The sequence below is a fragment of the Acanthochromis polyacanthus genome, chromosome 7 (genome assembly GCF_021347895.1).
Source record: "Acanthochromis polyacanthus isolate Apoly-LR-REF ecotype Palm Island chromosome 7, KAUST_Apoly_ChrSc, whole genome shotgun sequence".
Taxonomy (NCBI): Eukaryota; Metazoa; Chordata; class Actinopteri; family Pomacentridae; genus Acanthochromis; species Acanthochromis polyacanthus.
In genome coordinates, this window is record NC_067119.1 from 36,240,265 (window position 1) to 36,256,252 (window position 15,988).

A 15,988-nucleotide genomic window follows, 5' to 3' on the forward strand; every position below is an offset into this window, starting at 1 on the left:
GCTTCCTCGATTAGAGTTTCTGTTTATTATATACATATATTTTTTTGTTCATTAAATCATTATTGATCCACCCACCTGTCAGTGCCTGCTTCTTGGGTTCACCCCGCCCGGCCTTGACAGAATGAGCCAGCCATCCATGAACCCAGCAGGCGACCCAGATTACCTGGACCTGCCCTCGTCCCCTATTGGCCCTGGGACATTTTTTTTGAGACCCCCAAAAGTTATGATTTTTTGATGGACATGTTTCCCTGCTCCAGGTGTAGAGAAAGCCACCTGGGCAGGTGTACAAAGATGCAGCAGTGTCTATGGGACGCAGGATGGCTTTCGAAAAACCAGAGTTGGTTCCCTACCTCCCCAGTGATCTTCTGCGTTTCCTGCGTACGCCGATTAGCCTGCCCAGCCTGCTGCTTCATTCCTCCTCACTCCCTCCGGCAGAGGAGGGGCCCCTGGATCCTGTGCCGCCCCCGGAGGGGCCCCTGGATCCTGTGCCGCCCCCGGCTCCGCCCCCGGAGGACCCACCGGACCCGGCTCCGCCCCCGGAAGACCCACCGGACCCGGCTCGGCCCCCGGAGGACCCACCGGACCCGGCTCCGCTCCCAGGCCAGCCTCCACCCCTCTGTCCTGTCCGGCCCCCGGGTCGCCCGCCGGAGCGGCCCCTCTTTCCTGTCCGGCCCCCGGGTCGCCCGCCGGAGCGGCCCCTCTGTCCTGTCCGGCCCCCGGGCCGCCCGCCGGAGCGGCCCCGCCTGTCTGTCCGGCCCCCGGGCCGCCCGCCGGAGCGGCCCCGCCTGTCTGTCCGGCCCCCGGGCCGCCCGCCGGAGCGGCCCCGCCTGTCTGTCCGGCCCCCGGGCCGCCCGCCGGAGCGGCCCCGCCTGTCTGTCCGGCCCCCGTCTGTCAAACCCTAGCCCGTCCGGTCTCCAGGCCACCTTTTGAAGTGGACCCTCCGACCCGTCCGGCCTCGACCTGTCCCGTCTCCGGGCCGCCCCCCTGATCGGACCCTCCGGCTTGCCCAGCCTCGACCGGGCCGCCCACCAGAACGAACTCGCCGTCCTGTCCATCCCCGCCTGTCAGTCCGACCTACGGTCCGCCCGCCGGAACGGACCCTCCGCCTACCGGAACGGACCCTCCAGCCCACTCATCCCCAGTCAGTCCGACCTACGGTCCGCCCGCCGGAACGGACCCTCCGCCTACCGGAACAGACTCACCAGCCCACTCATCCCCAGCCAGTCCGACCTATGGTCCGCCCGCCGGAACGGACCCTCCGCCTACCGGAACGGACTCTCCGCCCTGTCCATCCCCGGCCTGTCCAGCCTACGGTCCGTCCTCCGGAGCGGACCCTCCGCCCTGTCCATACCCGGCCAGTTCAGCCTTTGGGCCGACCCCCGGAGCTCCTGCCCTGCTCCCAGTTCAGCCCTGTCCAGTCCAGTCCTGCTCCCAGTTCAGCCCTGTCCAGTCCAGTCCTGCTCCCAGTCCAGTCCTGCTCTCAGTCCAGTCCAGTCCAGTCCAGTCCTGCTCTCAGTCCAGTCCAGTCCAGTCCAGTCCTGCTCTCAGTCCAGTTCAGTCCAGTCCTGCTCTCAGTCCAGTCCAGTCCAGTCCTGCTCTCAGTTCAGTCCAGTCCCAGCCTGTCCTGCATCCGGACTGTCCTCCAGAGTGGCCCTTATGGCCTGTCAGGCTCCGGCCGGTCCAGCCTTTGGACCGTCCTGACGTTGTCCCTCCCACCCACCCGGTCCCAGCCCGCCCGTCCCTCGGGCCGCCCCACAGGGCAGTCCCTCCAGCTGGTGTCCTGCTAGGCCCGAGACGCCCCACCGGTGCCGCGTTCTGCCCGGTGTGCGCCAGGAGGCGCACAGTGAGGGGGGGTGCTGTCACGATTCCTCCCTCTCCTACTCTGCAATCGGCCTAATCACCAGCAGCTGTGACAGAGCACAGCTGCTCTTCATCAAGAATCAAGGCAGCATAAAAGCCTGCCTCTCTCTTAGACTCACTGCTGGCTCATTACAAACAACATGCTGCACTCTGCTCTCCACAAGCTACCCCCTCTGCTTCACACACGTCGCTCTATGGACTCTGGATTTTATTTTCCTTGGATCACCTCGTCTATCCCTCACCCAGGAACTCCTTGCCAGTTTGTCTACTCTGCCATTGCTGCGCCCCTCACCTCCGGCTCCCTCTGCTCTGCCCCCTGACCACGGCTTCCGTTCTCTGGACTTTTTGTGAGTTTCCTCCCGTGTTAATTTAGCTTTGTGTTTAGCTTTTACCTCGGCCTTCGGGTCCGCTTTTAGTTCAGTTCAGTTTTACTTTCCACTCAGTTATTCCTCCCCTGCTTCCTCGATTAAGAGTTTCTGTTTATTATATACATATATTTTTTTTGTTCATTAAATCATTATTGATCCACCCACCTGTCAGTGCCTGCTTCTTGGGTTCACCCGCCCGGCCTTGACAGTATGCATGACTGACGATGTAGGGACAAGCTCTGAATGAGACGACAGATGGTGTCCTGGGGTATCTCCTCCCAGAACTGGACCAGGGCATCGCTGAGCTCCTGGACAGTCTGAGGAGCAACCTGATGGTGTTGAACGGAACAAAACATAATGTTCCAAAGGTGTTCTATTGGATTCAGGTCAGGTGAGCGTGGGGGCCAGCTAATGGTATCAGTTCCTTCATCCTCCAGGAACTGCATGAGTTCTCTTACCCCATAAGACTGGGCACTGTCGTGCACCAGAAGGAATCCAGGACCACTGCACCAATGTAGGGTCTGACAATGGGTCCAAGGATTTCATCCTGATGCCTAATGGCAGTCAGAATGCCATTGTCCAGCCTGTAGAGGTCTGTGCGTCCGTCCATGGATATGCCTCCTCAGACCATCACTGACCCACCACCAAACCGGTCATGCTGAACAATGTTACAGGCAGCATAACGTTCTCCACGTCTTCTCCAGACCCTTTCATGCCTGTCACATGCGCTCAGGGTGAACCTGCTCTCATCTGTGAAAAGCACAGGGCACCAGTGGTGGACTTGCAAATTCCTGTGTTCTATGGCAAATGTCAACCGAGCTCCACGGTGCCAGTCAGCGAGCACAGCGGGCACTAGAGGACGCTGGTCCCTCAGACCACTCTCATTAAATCTCTTTCTGATTGTTTTATCACAGACATTTACACCAGTGGTCTGCTGGAGGTCATTTTGTGGAGCTATTGCAGTGCTCATCCTGTTCCTCCTTGCACAAAGGAGCAGATACTTGTCCTGCTGATGGGTTGAGGACCTTTGACAGCCCTGTCAAGCTCTCCCAGACTAACTGCCTGTCTCCTGGAATCTCCTCCATGTGCTTGAGAATGTGCTGGGAGACACAGCAAACCTTGTGGCAATGGCACGCATTGATGTGCCATCCTGGAGGAGTTGGACTGTCTGTGGAACCTCTGTAGGGTCCAGGTATCGCCTCATGCTACCAGAAGTGACACTTACCCTAGCCAAATGCAAAACTAGTGAAAAACAGTCAGAAGAAATTACGAAGGAAAAAAATGTCAGTGGCCTTCACCTGTAAACTCATTCCTGTTTTGGGGGTTGTCTCATTGTTACCCCTCTAGTGCATCTGTTGTCAATTTTATGAACACCAAAGCAGCTGAAACTGACTAAAAACCTCCTCTGTTACTTACTTGACCAGATCAGTATTCCACATGTTTGACTGATTTGATGCAATACTTAGATTAAAAAGTGTTCCTTTAATTTTTTTTTGCACAGTATATATATATATATATATATATATATATATAACATACTTAACATACTTCCTCACAATTGTTGTTGAAGCACAGACTAAAGGTGCTTTAAATCTAAAACATCTACTTTTAACCTGTACCAATTCTTCCATGTTGTTTCAACCTTAGTTCTGACATTATGTCAGACATCAACATCATCCCTAGCGAGTGGGAGCAACTGGCTGAAAACAGAACAGAATGGAGAGCAACCATCAAGTCAGCAGCAGAAAACTTTGAGGAGGACAGAAAAGCAGCAGCGGCAGAGAAATGTCAACGACGAAAAGACTCAGCAAGCCAGCCGCCATCTGACACCACATACGTGTACCCACAGTGCTCGAGGGTCTGCAAGTCTAGAATAGGCCTCTACAGCCACCGTCGAGCCTGTCGCTGGACATCCCCCCTGATCTGAAAGATCTTCACCATTCTTTAGCCTCTCCGCAGATATCAAAACGGCCCGCCCGCGGGCCAGTGGACGGTCTGTGGACGGTCATCCGGCTGATGTTCAGCACAAAGGAGAGCAGATATCTCAACTCTTTTGACTTCCATCTTGATACAACTTCACCGGAGAAAAAAAATTGTATTAAGGACACCTGCCTATAAGGTAGAACTTTCACTCCGACATGTAAACGTCTCTAAAGATCATGAAACCGAGTGTAACAGAACTTTTGCAAAGCCCGGTATATATATATATATATATATATATATATATATATATCCTGTTAAAGTACACCGGCCCGCGGGCGGGCCGTTTTGATATCTGCATAAGCATTTTCAAAATAGAACGACACTGCAAACGCGATTATACAAACACTATACACACATAGAAAGCGGAGATTCTCATGAATCCGCTGGTATAAACCACTTTCAGATGTGATTACCACAGCGGGTAATATAAACACATTTGTCCAACAAACAACAAATCACGTAAAGGTGTACAGCTCACCGTTGGACGGTCTTTGGACGCTCGTTCCTGGACAAAATGAAGATAATCCACAAAAACCGGCCAGAACCCAAGCTTAGCCATCCAGAGAAAACAATCCAGTATAATACTTTGTCTAGGGTGACCATATTCTGTTTCTCTGAAAAGAGGACACACTTCCAGCTCGCGCGTGAAAAATTTTCAGCCCCCCCCCCCCCACACACACACACACACACACATTTTTAGGGGTTTTCCGTGGGTCAGGGGGCTTTCTGTGCTTCAAACTCAGTTAAACAGATATTCTGAATTCCCCAGAAAAGAACACTTTACCTGAATATACAGAAAAATAGCCCAAAACACTCACAAACAGTTGCTTTATAATTAATTATTAATTTAAAGCAATTCTCCTCAACAATATAATCAGTCACATACAAATATGGCATGCTCTACTCTTTAATAGTTATTGACTCAAGTTGTGTAGGAACACATGTATTCAGATGTTTAACAAAATAAGAAATAATCATCTCTCTTAAGTCTGACACTTACACCTTAGTTAGGAAAAGTGAGGTAGAGTACCATTCTTCAAAATAACCTCCCAATTATCAATTATGTAAAAATAGAAATAATGCCTCAAAATATTAAACAAAAAGAAAAAGAGAGGTAGCCTATTCTTCAGTGTTCAGTTAGCCCATTCTTCAAAATAATGTGTCTAATGGCAAATGAAAAAAAATACAGAAATAATGCCTCAAGTCAACAGTCCTTTTTTCCTTCTTTTTCCTTCTCTTATTAGCTCCAGAGACATAAGTCCCAGCTTTGCAGACTGTACATTCTGCCTCCCATTTGACACGACCCGGACGAAAACAGGGGTACTTTTTTCTCATTTCATCAGTGAAATGACATTTGCGTTTCGGCATTTTCTTTCTGTTCGAGTGTTCTCTCGCAGTGTGTCTACCTGCCTGTCAGCCTGCGAGGAGTGAGTGAGTGTGGAGCGTTCCGGTGTTCGGCTCAAACTCCGCCTCTCAGAGCGTGTTTCCAAAGGAACCATTCAACGTTTTTTTTTTTTCTTTTTTTTTTTCATATTTCTTTATTACAAAGGGGGGAAGGCTGCTAAATAAACACAGAAAATAAAGAGCACAAATGATAGGTCTTCATAGCTTTCTTATTATTTGAGTCACATATACTTTCCAAGTACTTTTCTGTTTCCTTTTGAAATCCAAAAAAACAGGGATTCGAATGGCTAAACTTGGCTTTGTGTATATGATATTTACCCAATATAATTATTAGATTTATGACATACAGTTCTTTTTGTTTTTTACTTTTAACATCATGAACACCAAAGAGCACATTGTCCCATTTCAAAAGAAAGTCTTTGTCAATTTTCAGAGTAATATAATGCAGTACCTCTTTCCAAAAGGTGGCAGTATAATGACAGTCCCAAAACAGGTGCATCAAAGTTTCAGGCTCACAACCACATAAGGAACAGTCCACACACACATCTCTCCCAAACCTCAACAAGTAGTGTTTGGTAGGATAGTATTTATGAATTATTTGGTAAGATATTTCTGTAACTTTATTTGTAATTAAATATTTGTATGGAAGATTCCATATATGGACCCAGTTTAACCCATTGAAAATATTGGACCAGTACTGAACAACACATGTGGTAGTCGTAATATCAGTTTGAAATAAAGATCTGATGAGACAATTTTTTTTCTTAGTTGTGGTAGAAAAACACAAATGTCCAACTGGTGTTAATATGGGGTCTAATGAAGGACAGACTGGTTTTCCAGCACCTCTTAACAGAGTCAGGATACCGGAAGGAATGGCATCCATTACAATTGCAAAATCCTTGGGGGTAACAGGAATACCAAGTGTTTGAAGAAATTCTGTGTAGTTAAGCAAATTTCCATTATCACTGAGAAGCTGGGTAACCAAAACTATATTATTCTTAAACCAGGAGTTGAGAAATAAAGATTTGTTTTTGTATTTGATAAACTGATTATTCCAAATGAAGCATCTGTGAGGAGAGAAGTTGTGCTTATAGATTAAGGACCATGTCAACAACATCTGCCGGTGAAAGTTCGACAGAGCTTGGGGAAGTTTATCTATTTTATAATTACACAATGAAACAAATTCAAGGCCTCCAATGGCAGAAAAAATATATTTGGGTATAAAGTTCCAAGTGGATGTAGGATTATGAAGAAACTGCTTAATCCAGTTAACGATAAAGGTATTGTTAAGAGTAGTGAAATCAAGAAAGTTTAGGCCGCCAGAGTCATAAGTGTTCATAATAACAGATTTTTTTCACATAATGCGTCTTATTCTTCCATATAAAATTAAATAACAATTTGTCAATGGCACTGCATACCTGTTTTTCAACAGCAAGAGGGGTAGCTGCGTAAGTAAGTCGAGACAGCCCTTCTGCCTTGGTTAGTAGAACTCTACCTTTCACAGACAGATCTCTTTGAAGCCATTGGTTCAGTTTTTTCCTTGTCTTGTCTATGATCACATTCAAATTTTCGTAACATCTATCTGTTTGATTTTTAACAATAGTAATTCCAAGGTAGGTGAGTTTGTTTCTAATAGGAATATTGTAAATTGTAGACTCATCGCAGTCTTTGAGAGGAAATAACTCACACTTCTTGAGATTTAAACAAAGCCCAGACGCTGCAGAGAATAAATCTATTGTATGGATAGCAATGGGGACCTGGGAGGCATTTTTTAAGAAGAGCGTGGTGTCATCAGCCAGTTGACTTATTATAATTTCTCTTTTTGCAATAAAGATACCTTTTAACAAGCTATTTTTTATATGAGTTGCAAGTAGTTGAGTACAGAGGATGAATAAGTAAGGGGAAGCAGGACAGCCCTGGCGTATGCCCCGCTGTAAATCAAACCTTAGGGAAGTCCCATTTTTTAGTCTAACAGGGTCACGTGAATAAAAAGTTTAGCTATTTTTAATAGTAGTGCTGATTTCAACCCCCAAATCGCTGTCCGTGAAAAAGTCAGATAATGATATTTATAAGACATTATGCATGATAGAAAAGAGAAAAGCAGATGACTGACATGACAGGCTCGGCACGCAGATTCACCTCGAATCACGGAAGCGCCTTCATCACTCGGATTACCAAGCCGGCTCATTAATATTTATGTACGTCGGATTACCAGCCAATCACAAAGCGCGTTCATCAGCCGGCTCATTAATATTCATGTCCGTCTCATTAATATTTATAGTAAGGGAAAGTGCCGTATCCGTAGGCCACAGGCTACGGGTATGGGTCCGTATCTGTAGACACTACCGTCCAAAATTGACAGGGGCGGGGCATATCAGTACAAATACATGTGTGAAACACTCATTTTTTGTAGTACTGCTCTGAAATTTTGACCCGAACTATGTAAGACCCCAGGCTTTTGCAATATTGTGTTTTCAAGCTCTCACAGTGCTGCCACACTGATTTTCAGGTGTTTTATTAGGGAAAAAATGTAGGCGAGAAAAAAATTCATCCGAATTCAGTGTGTGCCAACATGAAATACTCTGTGCCAGTAGCACCTAGAGTAATTCTGACTGCACTGGGTGAAAATTCAGGTTGTCTGCTTTCAAATGAGACCCCAACCATGCATGCACTCCAAACAGTTCAAGAACAGCATTCAATTTACTTTCTGTAGATCTTCAGTAGAAATTTCGGGCGGAAATTGCCTGTACTTTAAAGCGATATATATATATATATATATATACATATATATATATATATATATATATATATATATATATATATATATAATCTAGATAAGCCCCAAGGCTTTTGGGATAACATCCTGTGGACTGATGAGTCAAAGGTGGAACTTTTTGGAAGATATGGGTCCATCTGGTGTAAAGCTAATACTGCATTCTAAAGAATAACATCATACCAACAGTGAAACATGGTGGTGCAGCCCGGTCTCACGGGGATTCGTGAAACTGTCACGTCAGTTTTTGTTTCGGTTTCGTGCGCACCAACACGATGTCGTCATGTTTTTCGTGCCGCTCACCACGAGCGAAACCCGCTGTGGTAATCACATCTGAAAGTGGTTTATACCGGCGGATTCATGACGATCTAAGCTGTCCATCCGGCCGCAGCAGCGGCCGTGGTGGCGGCCGCAAACGCCGATGGACAGCTTAAATCGTCATGAATCCGCCGAATTTGCATTGGAATTTAAAGAATGTCCGGCGGCCGAAGCGTCAGCCGCAGCGGCGGCCGCAAACACCAATGGACAGCTTAGATCGTCATGAATCCGCCTAATTTGCATAGGAATTTAAAGAATGTCCGGCGGCCGCAGCGGCGGCCGCAAACGCCAATGGACAGCTTAGATCGTCATGAATCCGCCTAATTTGCATAGGAATTTAAAGAATGTCCGGCGGCCGCAGCAGCGGCTGCAAACGCCAATGGACAGCTTAGATCGTCATGAATCCGCCGGTATAAACCACTTTCAAATGTGATTACCACAGCGGGTTTCGCTCGTGGTGAGCGGCACGAAAAACATGACGACATCGTGTTGGTGCGCACGAAACCGAAACAAAAACTGACGTGACAGTTTCACGAATCCCCGTGAGACCGTGTTGGGTGGTGTTAGTGTGATGGTGTGGTACGGTGGCCGACAAGGGCATACGCGCCGCAAACAAAAAGACGCAATACAAACGGCCAAAACGCGAGGTGAGGCGGAACATGGCGGAGAGAGCGTTAGTGCTGTAAAACCTGGGAGTAGTAAACCCTGAAAAAAAAAACGGACTCAGAAGAGATTAACTCGCAAACTGACATAAACTCCACAGGTAAAGCTAAAAACTGTCCAGCGTTCTAAAAACTTTGCCAGAAAGTTTGAAGAAACAAAGGCCTGCCAAGTTAAACAATGCCTAGCATAATGGCTAACAACAAAGGTAATGGCGCTAAAGCTTCCAGAGCGCTAATATCTCATGATTATGCTATCAATCAAGAGCCCATGGAGACTAATATCAAGGGAACCAAGAATGCCTTAACATCGCCAGCTAAAGCTCCGGTGCCTCTTAAAAAACCAAAAGGGCAGGAAGAGACCACCACAAGTCCCGAGACAAACATCATACTAGCCGCAGTTGAAAATCTGAGAGAATCGTTTGAGGAGGTAAAAATCGACTTGAAGCAAAACACACTCGCCATCGCAAACCTGGTGAAGGCCGTGGATTTGAACTGTAGTGAAATCAAAAGTCTCAAAGAGAAGAACAAAGAATTGACCGAGGAAATAAAACAACTTAAGGCTTCTAATAATGAGCTAACAGATAAACTCCGTCGGGTTGAGAAAAAGGCTGGAGAATCGGAGGAATACAAAAGACGGTGGAACCTGCGTCTAAATGGGCTGAAAGAAGAAAAGGATGAAGACACTCGGAAGAGAGTCGCCGACATCATCATCAAAATTTTGCCACATTGGTATGATAAGTTGGATCTGGTTTTGGATACCGTACACCGTCTCAGACCTACGAGTGATGGCCGCCCCAGACAAGTGATAATGCAGTTTTTGCTGCGAACCCACAAGGAGGAACTCTGGCGCGCCACCAAGAATCACCCACTGTGCAGAGAGCTCGGAATCAAGTTTGCGGAGGATCTAACCAAGGAGGAAAGAGAAGCGCGCCTTGCTGTGTGGCCTAAGATGAAACGTGCACGGGAAGCTGGTGAAAAGGCGGTGTACAGAGGACGTTATGGTTACATCAATGGACAGAGAGTGTCTGCTTAGTTTCAACTAGAAACGGACCGAAAATCCCTAAATGTGAGTTATAGTGTTTCATGTTGCACTCAGGGTTTGGCTACATGCTATGTTCTTATTCTCTAAGGTAACATACTTATATATACCATCTTATAAGTGGTTATTCCTTTTGTTTGTTTATTGTTAGTGTTATATGTTCTGTTTGAAAAGTGATTTATCTTTAATATCCATCAATGCAAGGGGTTTAAGAGATATTACCAAAAGGAAAAGTTTTTTCTTATTTTGTAAAGGGAAAAATGCAAACATAATATTACTGCAAGAAACTCATTCGGAACCTGAGGACAACACATTTTGGTCTAAACAATGGGGTGATGGAGCCTGTTTTCTCATGGCACTTCAAGGTCAGCAGGGGTTGCTGTGTTACTAAAGAACTTTCAGGGTCAAGTAGTCTCTCAATATAAAGATGAACATGGTCATTGGTTAACACTAATTATTGGCATAGACAATATTAAACTTATCTTGACAAACATATAGGGATACAATACTATAAATCAAAACCGGTTATTGTTAGAAGAAATTGCCCTTCAGCTTGATCACCTCAAGCTAACATACTCAACGAACAATGTGATAATAGGAGGTGACATGAACCTTGCTCCAGATGAATTCTTGGATAAATGGCCATCAAAGTATATAGAAAGTCATCCAAATGCTGTCCTAAGTAACTTTTGCAATGAACAAAATCTAGTGGATGCGTGGCGCCTTGTTAATCCCGGTATAATTAAATTTACATGGTTCAACACAAATTATAAATCTAGAATTGACCACTGGTTGGTAGCAAATGATTTATTATCTTATGAAATTAGTTCTGACATTTCTGTCGCACCTCTAACAGATCATAGTCTCATTTATTTAAAATTGAAACCTCAAAACAAAAATCAGGGAACATCAAAATATTGGAAATTTAACTCCAGTCTTTAAAATAATGATACTTACTGTGAAGGCATAAGATCCATTCTCTCAGAGGTAATGGCTTTAGAAGAACTTATATCCCATGTTAGTAAATGGGAATTCTTTAAATATAAAGTGAGACAATACTCCATTTCCTTTGGCAAAAAAATTGCAAAAGAACGTCAAGAGAAGGAACTCAATCTGGTACAACAGCTTAATTTATATTGTAACAAACTTAATCCTTCTGAAGAAGAAAAGCAGAAAATACACACTCTCCAATCAAAATTAGATGAAATGTATATTCAAAAGGCTAAAGGAGCATTTGTTAGGTCAAGGGCTAAATGGATAGAGGAGGGAGAAAAAAAACACTGCATACTTCTGTAACTAAGACAACAACGAAATGCAATAAAATCCTTGATAATAAATAATATGGAAACAACAGACGACAACTTAATTTCAACAGAAATATTTAAATTTTACAGTAAATTATATTCTTCCAAATTTTCAGAACAGAAACGCAACGCCTTTCTGAATAGTATTAAATCTCATATTCCTAAAATTGATGATAACTTTAAACAAACTTGTGATGATAACATAACAACAACAGAGCTTGATAAAGCGATTAAAACCTTATCGCTTAACAAGTCCCCAGGTCCAGATGGACTTACAGGTAACTTTTATCGTCACTTTTGGGATGACATAAAGGAATTATTGTTTTGTGTCTTCTCAGATATCTTTGAAACTTGCTGTCTCCCACCCACAATGTCCCATGGAGTTATCATCTCTATCCCTAAGGCAGATAAAGACCAGAGATTTATTGAAAACAGAAGACCAATTACGCTTAGAAATATAGATTATAAACTTCTCACACACATTTTCAAAATGCGTCTTCAATCTGGTATTGAAAACATTGTTGCAGATACTCAGTCTGGTTTATTAAAAAAGAGGTCAATTCATAACAATATTAGATTGGTAATGGATCTAGTTGAATATAGAGATCTAATAAAAGATGATGCATTCATCTTTTTTTTAGATTTCTACAAAGCCTTTGACTCTGTGGAACACAGGTTTATTTTCTCAGTTTTAGAACAGCTTGGATTCGGAGTTAAATTTACAAACTTAATCAGAGGGTTGTATCGGAATGTCAGCAGCTCTGTTTTATTACCAAAAGGAACCACTCCCAGATTCAATATCTCTCTTGATATACCCCAGGGTTGTCCAATTTCACCATACCTTTTTATTTTGGTAAGTGAAATGTTAGCAATTCACCTAAAACACTGTGAAGATCTCAAGAAATTGGACATCTTTGGCACAGAATTAATAATAACTCAATTAGCAGATGATACTACGCTATTTCTTAAAGATAATAAACAAGTTCCAATTGCTATTGAAAAAATAAAATTGTTCTCGGAGGCCTCTGGCTTGACTTTGAATTTAAAAAAATGTGAACTTCTTGCAATCCATGACACCCCCTTAAAAGAAATTTGCAATGTTCCCATTAAAACGGAAATCAAATATCTGGGTACATATATATCGAAAGACCAAAACTCCAACCTCACAATGAATTTTGACAATAAACTTAAAGATTGTAAATCAAAATTGAATTTATGGCTTCAGAGGGATCTCTCGATATTAGAGCGCATTTACCTAACAAAAATGGAAAGTTTATCAAGAATTATATATCCAAGTTGTAGTATTGCAGTCTCAAATAACTTAATTAAAAAATTAATACTATGAACCTTAACTTCATCTGGAGAAACAGACCTCACTATCTTAGAAAAGATCAAATGGTTAAAGAAATAAAAGATGGTGGCCTGAAGGTCATTGATTTTGATTGCCTTAATGGAGCACTTAAAATTAATTGGTTAAAATCTTTGCTCAATAACTATAATGTGTTTTGGTATTGTGTCCCAAATTTTATATTTAACAAATTAGGTGGGCTAAAAATATTACTCTTATCGGATTTTACTATAAATAAACTACCCATTAAATTATCAGAGTTCCATAAACAGGTATTATTATATTGGAAACTACTTTTTGTACACAATTACTCCCCACACTCCACTATAATATGGAACAACAGATATATATTGTACAAAAGTAAGTCACTATTTTATAAAGAATGGATGAACAAGAATATATGGTCTATTGTACACTTGATGAACACTAATGGTGATATGCTAACTTACGAACAATTCTGTATCAAACATAACTTTAATCCTCCTGAATACGAATTCAAAAGACTTATTAAAGCATTGCCAAAAGAATTTATTTTTCTAACCAAAAACATAGTTGAACATCATCCCATCAATCCACTAATGGGTACTGTTGCAATTCAAGGTGTTTGCCTTACTGACAAGAAATGCACAAACCAATTCATAAGACATTGTCTAACCAACAGTCTATTCATTGGTATAACGAATAAGAATGACATAAGGAATAAATATGATAAAACGTCTATTGACAAACTAAGAACAATGTATTTAAAACTTCCAATTCCACCAAAAGTTAAAGAAACACACTTTAAAATTATGAATTGTATTTACCCTGCCAAAGAAGGAGCCGACCATATGGAAGGGACTGATCTTTTATACCGACAGGAAATACCCAGGAGGAAGTTGCAAAGAAGACAGCGGGATAAGAAAGTTTGCAAACACTTGGAGAGGAGAATAAAAATGTATGTTTTCCCTTACGTCTTTTTTAAACACTTGGCCCTAGTCTCTTACAGTATTATCCAACAGCAGTAAATTTACGTAGCAAATATTAGCGTGCGTCTGTCTAGCAGACCGTTGCTAGGGACGCCGATCAGAACAGCTCCCCCTAGTGGCCTGGCGACCTTCCGTGAATTTGCAGCGTCTCTCTCTTGCAGTTGTTTCGGGGTTTGTATGCAGCATTTCCCTTTTGCATTTGTTTTGTCGGTTTGTGTGTTTTTGCTTTTGCAGCGTTTCTGTGAATGCATCGTTTTTTTGTTGCAGCATTTCTCTGTTGCATTTTTTTATGTGTTTTTGGGTTTGCATCATTGCTGTGTTTGCAGCGTTTTGATCGTTTGTATTGCGTTTTGGCCGTTTGTATTGCGTTTTTTTGTTTGCGGCACGTATGCCCTTGTCGGCCACCGTAGTGTGGGGCTGCTTTGCTGCTTCAGGATCTGGATGACTTGTCATAACTGATGGAGCCATGAATTCTGCTCAGAATTAAAATTATTCCAAAGAGAATAGTGGGCCAAAATTTTTCCATGGCAATGTAAAAGACTGATCACAAGCTATTGCAAATGTCTAACTGCAGCTGTTGCTGCCAAGGATGGACCAATTACAGCCATGGCCATAAGTCTGGACACAGCATGACTTACAGCCATGGCCATAAGTTTGGACACAGCATGACTTACTATGTCTGTTTTGATGTCTATTACAGAACATAACTAATATTTTTTGACAGCACCAGTTTAATTAGTCAACAAATTGACAAGGGATATAATATTATCAATAAATTCCAACAATTGGAACAACTTTGTTCCCAAAACATAATATTAGAAGAAAATAACAAAAAAAAATGCAGTACTTTCACAACCGAATCTGGTAAGAATAACAAAATGACACCAAACTCTTTTGATGTTTTTTTTAAAATATGAAACTTAACATAGTTCTCAGGAGTTGTGTACTGTATTGTAAGTGACAATTTTGTGGTATTTTCTAAGATTCACAAGTGTCATGGTACTTGTGTCCAAACTTATGGCCATGGCTGTAGTAATTAGGTTTAAGTGGGCCGTAACTTTTTAACAGGGGTGATATAGGTTTTCAATAAATATTCAAGAAAACATCATTTCAAAACTACATTAGTTATCCTTGTCTTATATCAAAAAATAGAAATATTCGATGATCTGGAACATTTAACTGTGAGAAATACGACAAAAACAGAAGACAAAAGGAAGGGGGCAAATACCTTTTCAGAACACTATACACTATTCCAGCTTTTCTCCCAATCCAAGTCCAAGTTCTTCTGAATAAATTCCTCTTCCTTACTGAGTGGTTGCTGTTTTTAGCTGGCAGCTATTCTATGTATTCCTTAAGTGCGACAACTTTGGTGTGAGTAGCTGATACCATTGCCATATTGTATTTCCTCATTGTGGCAATCCTATGCACAACAATGAATCCATTCAGGCAATCCGATTGCCATTTTGCACCTTATAGTTAATGTCTCTTCAGTACTTGTTTATAATTCTCATACTTTGTTGTATTTTTATCTGTTTCAGAAACCACATATACACGTTTGCAAATATTTATACTGAACTTCCACACACTCTGTCAAGCATTTATTCTGCAATAAAGTTTTACGCACAAATACTGATTAGATCCTCAGCTAGTCCAATCACTATTTGTGGCTCTTAAAATAGAGTCACTTCAAATTCACATGACCATAATGAAATCTTCACTTTCAGCGTTTTTCTGTTAGTGATCGCAACAGAATTTCCATGAACAAGTGTGAAGTTGTGTTTTTGCCTTGGACTTGAAATTATCTTAGAAAAACATTTTTCCATAAACATTTCATGATAATATTTGAGATAGAGTAAAATTTGAAGGGTGTCCGAAAGCTTTTTTCCACCACTTTATCTCTTAATTCAGTTGCAGTAATTACTCTGGCTAATAACCAAGGCTTAATATTGTTTGTGACATTT

At 42.6% G+C, this 15,988-nt stretch overlaps 1 protein-coding gene across 3 annotated transcripts in view; it reads right to left on the minus strand.

Annotated features, from left to right (window-relative positions):
• apba1a (amyloid beta (A4) precursor protein-binding, family A, member 1a) overlaps nt 1-15,988 on the minus strand; it is a 77,338-nt gene that overhangs the window by 34,695 nt on the left and 26,655 nt on the right. The window lies entirely within an intron of this gene.